The sequence below is a fragment of the Glandiceps talaboti genome, chromosome 1, assembly GCF_964340395.1.
Source record: "Glandiceps talaboti chromosome 1, keGlaTala1.1, whole genome shotgun sequence".
NCBI classification, from domain to species: Eukaryota; Metazoa; Hemichordata; class Enteropneusta; family Spengelidae; genus Glandiceps; species Glandiceps talaboti.
Window position 1 is genome coordinate 10,231,907 of NC_135549.1, and position 12,467 is coordinate 10,244,373.

Here is a 12,467-nt window from a genome sequence, read left to right on the forward strand (position 1 = left end):
TGTCTGAAAGGGTCTGAATAACCTAAAAATTGGCTTTATGAGTAAAAAATCTCCAAGGCTTATAGGCTGGAGACCCCCAAGGACCCCCTCCCATGATGGATTTACATATTCCCATCTCAAGCTTTCACCACCACCTTTTACATGTACTGTCAAGATGCATGCTATTATATTAAACTATCAACAACAACAAATCAAACCTATGTAGTTGCTACTTGTTGTTGCTGTGTTGTAAAGCTTGGAAATTATTGCCCAAAAGAGTCTGAATGCCCTAAAAATTAGTTTTAAGTGTCAGAAAACCTCCAGAGCTTATAGGGGGAGACCCCTTGGGACCCAATAAGAGGTCTACATATTCTCATCTCAAACTTTCCCCCTACCTTTTACAGTCAAGATGCTATCAAATTCTTTTTTCAATATGTTTACCATGTGTAGTCGCTAATGTAGTATGATGCTATCTTACAAAGTATTTTATAGTCAGGCATCAAGCAGTCCACTCTTAGATCAAATACCTGTCATGTAAATATGATATATCGGTGTGGGGGGTCACTATGTTTTAGGATTAAGTGATAGGGGGGGGGTCAGTCTGTTTTCGGTTTTACAGATGGGAAATCCACCGAACCCCCCCCCCCCGGTCGTAGAAACTGACCAGTCCCTTAGAGCCTTTTAGCCTAAAATTAAGTGGATTTTGCTTACTAGAGGAATAACAGTAATATAAACAATGATTGCATAAAGTTTAGACCATTATATCATTCAACAGAGCTGAATAAAGCTGTTACTGTATTACATTTCCAATTAGAATCACGGCTTGACGTAAAACGATTTATTCGTCAATAAAGAGACCTTAATATATGCCATGCTTGTTAACCTCGCCATGGTAACAGATAGTTTATACAGCATTATTTAACGTCCATACCATAAATTGCATCATGAAATTATCCTAACCTATGGCTTATCGTGACACTAAATGTTCTTTCAAGCGGAATGGGGGGGGGGTATGCAGTACTTGAGCACCGTTGTATGCTAACAACACTGACTGTGCATCGAAGCCCCTTCGAGAGCGTAAGCACTTGATTACCATGGTCTAATAATGATTATAATTAGATGTTGTTCCCCAGTGTTTTTCTTCGTTCAGCCAAGGGAAATATGAGTGACCTAAGGGGGCTTTGTCACTACGAGTCGCTAGACGAGTATGAATGGAGAAAATATTGGAAAATAATATAATTATGCCAGCGCCAGTAATATCAAATAAAAATCGTGGAAAGTAATGGCAATTTTTAACATTTTGACTCACATTTCAAACACAGCAGAACCAGTGACGTAGACACGCGTTGTCGTGACAAAGCACGTACTTTTTGTTCAACTTGGCTCGTGCATGGTACAAAAATCTACATGCGTAAGGTACACCATCTACGTTGTCTAAAATTGTCTACTGGTATATTATACCAGGCCTCAAACTCATTAAAGAATATATGTACATGTATTTATACTTCAGCGAAGCGGAGCCTATGTCATCTCAGTGTTTATATAATGCCTTACGGATATCTTTTACATAAGTCAGTACGTCAGCCCTCGGTGTTTCCTAGGACTGTGCATCAAATAATTGTACAATTTTGTTCTTTATCTAACAACCAAAGTTTGCATTATTCTGAAGTCACAACTATTAGTGCTCACTCGAAATGTATATGGACGTTTGTTCAGCATTGCTTTCAATATAATGTAATCTAAATTGGCGAACGGATGCAGTTGAATTGTACTGCGAAGCTCAGTGTTTTCGAAATTTGCTAACACTCTTAGAATTCTAATGTGACGTTAACTGTAGTGTGTACATTGGTGTAATCAATACACGGTTTATCTTCTTCTTCTTTTTCTGGACACACTGGAAATTTACCATGCAGTATGTCGTGGAGCTTGATGCACCGTTACGTCGTGTTGTTAACTCTACAAGAAGAGACTGAAAATATGCAGTGGTATGAAATGATATAATACAAATGGTATAATTATAATGGTATGCGATTTTATAACATCTCTTCAGTGGACTGCATCCTTGAATTTCAATAGACACATTTAACGCTGTCTGGTTCATCTGGTGAATAGTTCTTCTTATACAACTATACCCAGCACGATATTTCTGTATTGATTGAACCCCCCCCCCCCCATACCTTAATCTGATCCATATGACACAGCACAAATATTTCACTCCTTTAAGTTCATCATCCCTATCAATATCCACTATCAACACCAAAAGTCATTTTTTTAAAAAGAATTCAAAAACCACCTCCAATCAGTAGACTAACCATAAACATAAACATAAAAGATTACTATTATTCAAACCGAATAATATTTCTTGTATTTCTTACTTTTCGTTCTTTGTATATACATTTGCGTCTAGGTATTGCTTTTGTCTATTTTTCGCTCGTTCGTTTTCGTCCCCCGCCCCTCCCCATAAATTGGTAAATACTTTATGATTTCTTTCCATTCTTTCAAAACCCCAATGTTATCAAAATAACCAGTATTCCCAGAATTTAGTAATTTCTAAGATTGTAACTCGAACAACTAATTTTCGTCCTCCTTTCAACAGAATGTACATTTATCTTTATATATATCTGGGATTAAATGAGTTAAATTATTATCATAAAATATCAATTCCGATCTTTATGTTCAAAAAGGGGAATATATAGTATGTTCGTTTACTATAATCGTTAGAGTAATGTCATTATAATTCAGTCATTATCCAATTATCTGAATGCCCACGAGTCAGATAATTTTTTCTTTCGGTTTGTAATTCATGTTAGATTTACAGATAACCAATTTAAACCGAAAACTAATATGTTCACTACGATACTATTGGTTGATTCTGGCTAAAGACGACTTGTCTCCCTCATTCAATATGGACATGATGCCAAGCTTCTTTTTAAATATGATTTTGAATTTGATATGTAGTCGGTAATATACAAAATGCAACCATGACGATATTTCATGAAAGATGATAGGCTAAGCATGGAGAGCCGGAAAACAGATATGTTATTAGTGTAAGAAAAAGTTTAACAAGCTATTTCTAGATGCATATCACTTTCCCATGCTTAAATTATGTGTGATCGGATTGTCAGATACTAAATTCCTGGAAACGTATCCCTTAATCGGCGATCAATTTGTCAAATGTGAAGGCTGGTCGACTTCAGAAAGAAGTCTTGCGCAAAAAGATGCATTATACCACGACCGGCCAGTCATCACGTATTGCTTCCAATCTAGCCATGTGAAAGCAATATATATTATTCACAATAACTGTATCGTTTTAACTTGTTATGTCTTCAGTCTCTGTCATCGATTTGGTACAATTTTAAAATGCTGTATCACAAATTTCATTACGTTTTTACAACATGTGTCATCATGATCTTCCTTTGAAGTTTTCATTCGTATAAAGATGTTAAATTCAAACCAGATTTTTGGTTAGGAACTCCATGTTTTGTTTATTTTTACAATCCAATGCTGTAGAATGAGACGCTAATATTTACTCAGAGTATTCGGTATATACGTTCACTTGTACATTCTATTTTACGTCATATAGCATTGAGTTATCCCTTACATCCGTAGGCCTTTAGTTCCATAGTTAGTTTATCTGATGACAAATTTCCGAGTTATGTTTACAATTTTCACATTGAAAAGTTTTCAACACAAATAACAACCCTACTAGTCTCATCCTCAGTTTATTTCAGAGATTCTATCTAGATTTCTTTTTAGTTACGACTGTACAACTCGGAAGATAGCTCAATTTCGTCAGTTTCTCAATTTTTTTCAACATGTGTAACTCTTTTGTCTTGCAGTTTTTGGTCATCTCCGTTTTAGGGGTATTTTACATTTAAATCTACCCCCAATACAGTTGTCTGTATCTCTGTGTAATAAACTGGTCTGAGTTCAATAAAGAATTTTCCGTATTTTGCCGGCGGACATCTCATCTCTGATATTTGAGTAGGAGAAAGAATAATTACAAAATACGCAGGACGTTTTTCTATTCTTCAAAAATGCTGCAGGGTTAATACAAATTGAGGAGGCACGTTTTCATTTCGAAATATCACAGAGGTTTCTGCAAAACATGAAGGTAAGTTTATTACGAGATACTGTGTTTAGTCTTATAATTTACATCATTTTGGAATGATCTTTTTTTTGTAATCCATAATGGATAGGTGTGAATTGCTACAACGGAAACAGTACACCGGCGTCTAACACATTTTAAGTCGATGGATAAACTTCTTAGAGTAATAGAATACGATAAATCCGCTTCTGAATTTAGGCGAGGTGTAGTAATTGCAAGTGGCATCATATTGCAAACTGTTTGTGTCTATTGTAACCTATCCTTGCGATGGGTTAGGCACAAATCAGACGCTAATATTAGTGAGGACGTGAAAGTGGATCCTGTCTGCCAGCAATCAGTAACCACCAGACACACCGTCTACAACTACAGCTTCATTGATAATATGGAGTTTAGCTATTACGTAGGAAAATCGCGAGTTTAGTCGTTGTAGAGATGATGCCACTTATGTGTGTGTTTTATGTGTTTGTGTGTGTGTGGGGGGGGGGGGGAGAGAGAGAGGGGGGGGAAGAGACAGACAGACAGACAGACAGACAGACAGACAGACACAGTGACAGAGCTGGACGTGCTTAAATGACCGACGACACATGCACACACACGCACGCACGCGCGCACGCACACACACACACATATCCTGTTCTTTTCAAAGCCACGTGACGGTAGTAGAGAATCTCAAGGGGCTATTAGTCAAAATATCAATTAAACTGGACAATATATTAAATGGTCTGATTTTGTTAGGCTGCATTCACAAACACCTTGGAGGTTCGGTCAGGGAAAATTTAGGGGTACTTGAAAAATTTCACCATATATCAAGGGGGATATACCTGAAACAACTGGGATTTGGAGGGGTACTTAAACGTACAATTAATTCTTCTGTTGGAAAAAAATTGCATTGTGCCTGTTGACTTCTTGAACTGGACTACTAGTAATTTATCAAGTATAATATACGGCGATGAAAAATAAACTTTGACATACATTTCAAGCTATGTAATATAATGAAGATTCTATCTCCGGCATAGATGTCTAAAGTCTCTCTGAACTGACCAAGTCGTCACTGTGTGTGGACTTTGATATAATTAAAACAGTAGTTCCGCATTTGGAAGAACAGAAAACATTGGCTGCTATGAGAGGAAAACAGATTACAAGAAAGACAACAGCCTGTTGAAAAGACAGGTAATGATTGGGGTGAACTTGTACAAACTGGAGGCATTGTAGAAATACCAGTGAAGGTTCAAGACTAGAGAGGTACTTGCATGGATATGACAGACCCATTGTACCTAGAACGAGGAAGACGCTAAAAATCAGGTGACATTACTACCAAAGTAAAGGCAGTGTACCTGAGAGTGATATAAGTAAGGCAGTAAACGTACAGACAGAAGTTGTGATCCAGACATAGTGAAAGAAGAGTTTAGTTCAGAAGTATAGAGCATTTGTTGTGTAGATGTGATCCCCCCTCCCCCAAATACTACAGCTGTTGTAAGTAGCATTGTTATAAAGATAATCTAATCAGGTGATGAATGCATTCTTATGGATATTTGTAAGGATTACATAAACAGAAATAACCCACAAATTCTATAATGTTCAATTTTGTTTAGATATTTCTATAACTTTAAAAGTGATAGGGCCAGAGACTAGTATTATAAAGTAAAATTTAAAACTGAATATGATAATTTTTAAACAAATGTAATGTAATTCACAGTATGTAACATTTTCATTCGGAGGTCGGCTGGGGTGTACTTCAATTTGTTCAGTGTGTCGGGTGGGGGTATTTGAAAAGAAATTGAGATGCCGATGAAAAATCCCCCCCCCCCCAGGTGTTTGTGAATACAGTCTTACAAGGATAGGATACGCTATTACATGAAATGCTAGCAATGTCATGTGTATCTAGATCTGTAGGTTCACCTTAAAGTATGTTGTGTATGGCCTTGTATTATTTAGATACAAAGTTAGAAATTACGACATCTCGGTGATTCTTTCGGAGACGATACAGGCAAAAGAATAGATTATCAAAGTATCGTGTGCAATAATTGGCGAGGATAGGTATGGGGTTTAACAAATTGACTGTATAATCGGAGGTTGTTAGCGTCTCTTTTGTACCTATGATGTTGGAAACCATTATAGGTTGAATTGAGACTGAATCATTGTAGGCCTGAATTCTGCAGAAAATAGCTCTATACCTGATGTCTGCAGAACCCCAGATAAAGAATGAGCAATCATTCCCAACAAAAAGATAATCCATATTGTGCATTCTAGTACCGAAGATTTTTTGAAAATACATTTCGCTTCCGTTCGACCGAACACTTATATACTGATATCAAACGTGCCAATACGTGGTGAACTTAGTTTTTCCAACCCCGGGCGCACATAGCGTCTTACCGGATGAATTGAGGAGTTCCTCAACTGCGAAGACGAATAGCAAGATCTATCACAAATCCACAAAAGTCTTTTTGGTATACTGTCGTTTTGTAAAAGAAGTGATCTCAAATGTTTCCGATGAAAGGAAGCTTTCCCGCAGCTGAATAACCTCAATTTTTAACGGTGGCGAATCTTGATGTAAATCTCGACTTCAAATAAGATGGCTTAATGTTGCCGAGTCAATTATAATATTGGTTACGGTTAATTAAAATTATAGTAGTTATCTAGTTTGAGACTTAATGCAAACGGAAGGAAAATAAAATGAAAGTGGATACTTGTAAGTACACACACTTGATAATAAAGAATAGAGACGGAGATTGATTGAAATCGTAGTTGTTGTTGGCCAAATAATTGTCATTTCTCTGCCGTCTTCTCATCTATTGACTATTTCACAAAATGGAAGATTTATATCAGATACATCCATCTCTAAAAAGAACGTACAATAATTTACATATGCTTGGTGTTTCATTATTAGTTCAATTGAATGATCCGTGATTTTGAGACTTTGATTACGGTAAGCCGTGTATACAGGGTGTCAGTTTCCCCCGTCAAATTAAAATAAACAGACGAGATAATACTCTGATGTAATGATGGATGACATTATAGAAGAAAATTGAAAGCTTCAGAATTTCTAACTTTGTAAAAAAAAAAAACCCAGACAGACCGACACGTTGTATTTCATACACGTTCACTTTCTCTTTTGTGATGAATTCAAAGTAAACCAACTGAAACGTAAAGAAAACACGACAAAGATCGTCTCATATGCATATTTCTTTGATGTGATAATTTACATTTCGCAATACGTGTGAAATTGTGAGTTTAATGATTGGGTATGAGATTATTATACTTACAACGGTAAAAGGCCATCATTCCAGAATGCCTGACGAATTTCAATTGAAATGTTCAATGCACAAGGCCAGTAAGCGTTACTCTGGAATATTCAATACACAAGCCCAGTAAGTGTTACCATGCAGCTTTGTCACTACACAGCCGTGTATAGGAAATAATTACATACTATGATTATATTGCCACAGAACGTGTATGTAAATCATGAAAAATATACAGACCAACATGCAGAGTTGAAAAATACTTATTCATTCGTGATTTAGTCATATTCATAGACGCTGCATAGAACTAACAAAGAAACAGTCGATACGCACCCACATACATTTACATGTATTTATACATACATACATACATACATACATACATACATACATACATACATACATGCATACATGCATGCATGCATGCAGGCATGCAGGCAGGCAGGCTGACAGACAGACAGACAGACAGACAGACAGACAGACAGACAGACAGACACGCTCACTTAGAATAGCGTATCCTACTAAACTGGTTTTATCTTCTATTAATCAAATACGGTGTAAATGTCTTTAGATGTTCGAGATGAAACAAAAATTGAATACTTCATCTTTCATGTCGTCTTACGTCGATAAATAACGATTATATATGTGACTCGGTTGGTTCTTACTGATGTACATGATACTGATAACCAAGTGTGACTTATCTAGCAATGCAAAGGTCGTTATAGTAAATTGATGCCAAATGAAGACGAAACACTTAATAATTGAAATAACTCTAAAGGACAATGTGTTCAAAGATGTTGTGATTGTTTTTCCATAACTTACATTGCATAGAAATTAGTCAGTAGATACGTTCTTTACCTCCAAAATCTGTGGTTTTCAGGTCCGTGATCTAATAATTTCTGCAACTTTTCAGATACAGTTTATTATAAAAGTGTGGTGGAGGGATATCATTATGCTTTATCAACATTGTTAAAGTTGAAACATCGGATAAAAAAGATGCTCCGTGAAAATAAGCAATATAATGGTCATAAATGACCGATTTTCGCACAAGGCGTTCTGTGAGTTTGACGACCTTACAACTCATCTACGAAATCAGTGTGATACAATACTGCAAATGTACAGCAAGTACTCTAATTTGTTATGTTTTGGGTTGGGTTACCAAACCCACCCAGCTTCATCTTTTGTGAAAAATGCCGATTCTCAGTCAATACTGCCATATGGCGACAACGAGTCTCTTGTCATACTTTGACAGTGTTACCGACATCAGCGTGATATGACGTCACAAAAAGAGTCATTATATTTTCACGTTCCCTGCACGTAAATAGAGGAAGTTAGTGGAGTGTAGATAATGTGCAATAATATCTACCAAATCAAAAACCTGATGTTACTAATCATAGCATCGATGTACAATTATATCGCATTTTGGTAAATCTCACGCTCGCATCCAAACCACCTACACTTAATTTGAAGATGTTTTCAAAATACGAATTTCGGAACAAAGAAATGGGCACACAAAAGACATATGTAGGTTAGTTAGTTAGTTAGTTAGTTAGTTAGTTAGTTAGTTAGTTAGTTAGTTAGTAAGTGCTACCGATGTGTACATGTGGATATGTTAAGGTTATGTGTGTGTGTGTGTGTGTGTGTGTGTGTGTGTGTGTGTGTGTGCATGTGGATGTGCATGTGTCGTCGGCCATTTAAGCACGTCCAGCTCTCTGTCACTGTGTCTGTCTGTCTGTCTCTCTGTCTCTCTGTCTGTCTCTCTGTCTGTCTCTCAGTTTATTAAAACACTAGTTCGTATAGACATTTTGTAAATCAAATCAAGGTTTTATTTAAGTATCAATGCTACACTTCGAGTGTGATTTGTATTAGATTGCCGCTGCCATTTTTAGCATATTAATGTTATGTAATGACTGTAGAAGGAGCACAAGATACATACATACATACATACATACATACATACATACATACATACATACATATGCACGCGCGCACGCACGCACACACACACACACACACACACACACACACACACACACACACACACACACACACTGAACTTTACCTGTGTATAACGTCAACTATGGAGAGAGTTTAAAGTGATCGGTGCTCTGTATAGCTTGGGTATCTCTACACAGACGTTAGTTTCTTTCCAGAAGAGAAACTCGTCAGTATTCTCTAAATACAAAATAGCTTATACATCATTGAGAAATTGAAAATATGTATACAGTGTCTGCGCTATGGTTTGAAAAACACTAATTCCGTAGACTGGGAAACCCTTCAACTGCTATGTCGTCTTTGTTTGTCGTGGCTTGTATATAGCCTCAGAGCTATTTCATGTCATCAATTTGTTCACTTTTGTCATGGAAACCAAAATATAAAGAAAAAATATTCAAAACGTGTTGTGACATTGATATTATACAGGTAAAAAAGCCGATTGTTTTCAGCATTTTGTCATTAGAAAAATGAAGTTTTCTGAAAGCGTTGTCATGATTTCTGACGATTGTTAGGAGTTATATTCTTTACAATGAGGTTGTTGGTTACCTGATATATTGGGCTAGGAAAGAGTCACGAATAGTGCACTCGTTATATACTATATATCATGCTTCATCACCTAGTACATATGACACTGATTTGAGTCGATTTCCATCCATAGCATGCAACACATTTAGCTAAAAGTGAATTTTTAAAATTTATAATAATTGTCTGAATATTTTTGCGTGATCCAGTCAAACAGAGTAATAAACATACGAGCTGCAAGAGCATACAAATTGCACTGCTGGAACATACTATCATTATTTTCATTATTTATTGTTTGAGTCAGGCTTGAGGCCCGTATAAACAAGCATAAAAAGTAATGATATACAAATCACTAGAGAATATCTCTCCAATGCCGTGCACTAGAGAATCACGGTACACACATGGATAAAGTTAACACACATCGTGTCTGTACACAAACATCGCTAATGTCTGCCATTCTCTTAACAAAAGTGTAGACACTTTTAAGGACAAGTTCATCAAAAGACAAAACTGAATAAGAACCAAACATAGAACTTATACTACTGTAACACCACTAGGACAGATTTTTTTAAAAATTCTAAAACAATTATTGCACGCAACTCGAACTTTGTTTTATGTTTTCAACTTAGAATTAGACCACAAATTACAACCTATAACCTTCATTTGACTAGAGCAAAATATTTGCATAGAAAGTTACCAATTTTGATATAATTGTCATTATATTGTATGGCGAATACCAAGACGTCTTGCTTTTTGTGTGTATTTGTCCAAAAGTTTCGCCACATGAGAAATATACCTTCTCACATGCATGCATATATATACTCAATCTGATTAAAATCCGATGTAGATGTCGGCTAATCGTTCATTGCTATTTTACCTTCGTTATTTTGCCTGAATTGACCTTCTTGGTACATGTTTACATTTTTTAGCCTGGTCGCCTCCTCTACGTCATAAATATCGCGATTTTACAAAATTCTCTTTATATGTTGGCATCTAACTGGAGGAAAATCATAACTATACGCAATAATATAAACATTCACACAGCATGTAATAAAAATATTACAGCCCCCCCCCCCCCCCCCCCCCCCCCAATATAGCCATATGAGCATTCGGATCGGGATGTTGTCCGCCCTCCCCACATCATGTTTGTGATAGTACAGAGGGGTGATGAATTTTTAACTTTGGTCAAATATACACTTTTATCGCATATTCGTTTGTATAGATTTGTGACGAATGTCACTAGGTCAACATACGATTATGGCTGTTTCATGTTTTATTACCGGTGACCAATGACATCGATAGTGTTGAATTATCGCTAAACCAAATAAAAAGTGCACGATTTTATGACATCGATAAAAGAATAACATTAAAATATCTCGCTCAGGGTAAGCTACATTTTCGCACAAAAATAGGATTTTTGTGACACAAAACACACATTTCTGATGTGATCATCTTCATTTGAACAACTTCTCATCTACACACCCCAAGTAATATCCCTAACAAATATCAAGGCAATTGGTTTATACAAACACACACTTCACCATGCCTATAGCACTACTACCTGAGTTCATTTGTGCTAAAAAGCGCTGAAGTTCTTATACTGTGTGAACTTTCATTGTTGATAAGCTGTTTATTTGCTTTTTTGGAGTACAACTTTGATTAAAACCAGCGTTCAGTGGACACACCCCAAAATACTTTGCAAATATTATAAGTATGACAGTATAAATACAATGTACTTGGTGGCAGTCACAGATCAACGCAGCATATTTACAGTAAAACTTGCTAGACATCAGCAATTGTAAACAGTGAATGGGTAATGTTAGTTTGAATCCCTTTTATGGCCTATGGCTTGGCAAAACAATTACCCCATCGGGAACTGAATTAAAAAAAACAGACAAGTAAGGACTAGAAAGGCCTGTACATACAGACATCAAATTTTGAACTTGAAGCTAGCGCATGTTCCAAAGAATTTTTTTTAACTGTTGTTTAAAAAGCCCTTGCAATATTACAACACTGAATTATATTCTATGCTGAAACATTACATTCTAGTAAATATAAAATACAGCAAATATCTCTAGGAAATACTAGCCTTGAAATATGGACATTCATGAATATCAGACATGGAGAGGATGAATATTAATGAGGCAGGAGACAAAAAGACGACAATGTGCAATTTTTCCAAACTGATATTTATTGCATCTGAAGGTTCCCACATGAGGAATAATTGATACATTTCTGTAGAACATGACAAGAATAACAATTATGCTTTGCATTTACTTGTACATGTAATAGCTATTGCAGAGTTGTATTACTTGTGATAGGCATTAAATACACTAAACCACTGAAAGCCAGTAAAATTGACTATAACATTGTATACATGATTTAAGGTTGCTTCACTTATATAGTTAAATCTCAATTGCCAGTAAATTTGTCCTGATGACTTAAGAGTTCTTATATTACATAATTTGTTCCAGAGATTAACTTTTAATTGTAACATTCTGATAATGACCATTATGTATGTGTAACCTAAGCTAGGTGGTTCGACAATTAGTGATAAAGTTGTAGCAGGTGGAGAAGTCATAAAGTAACCCTCTACAATTCTTAGCAGCAAGGACATGACAGAA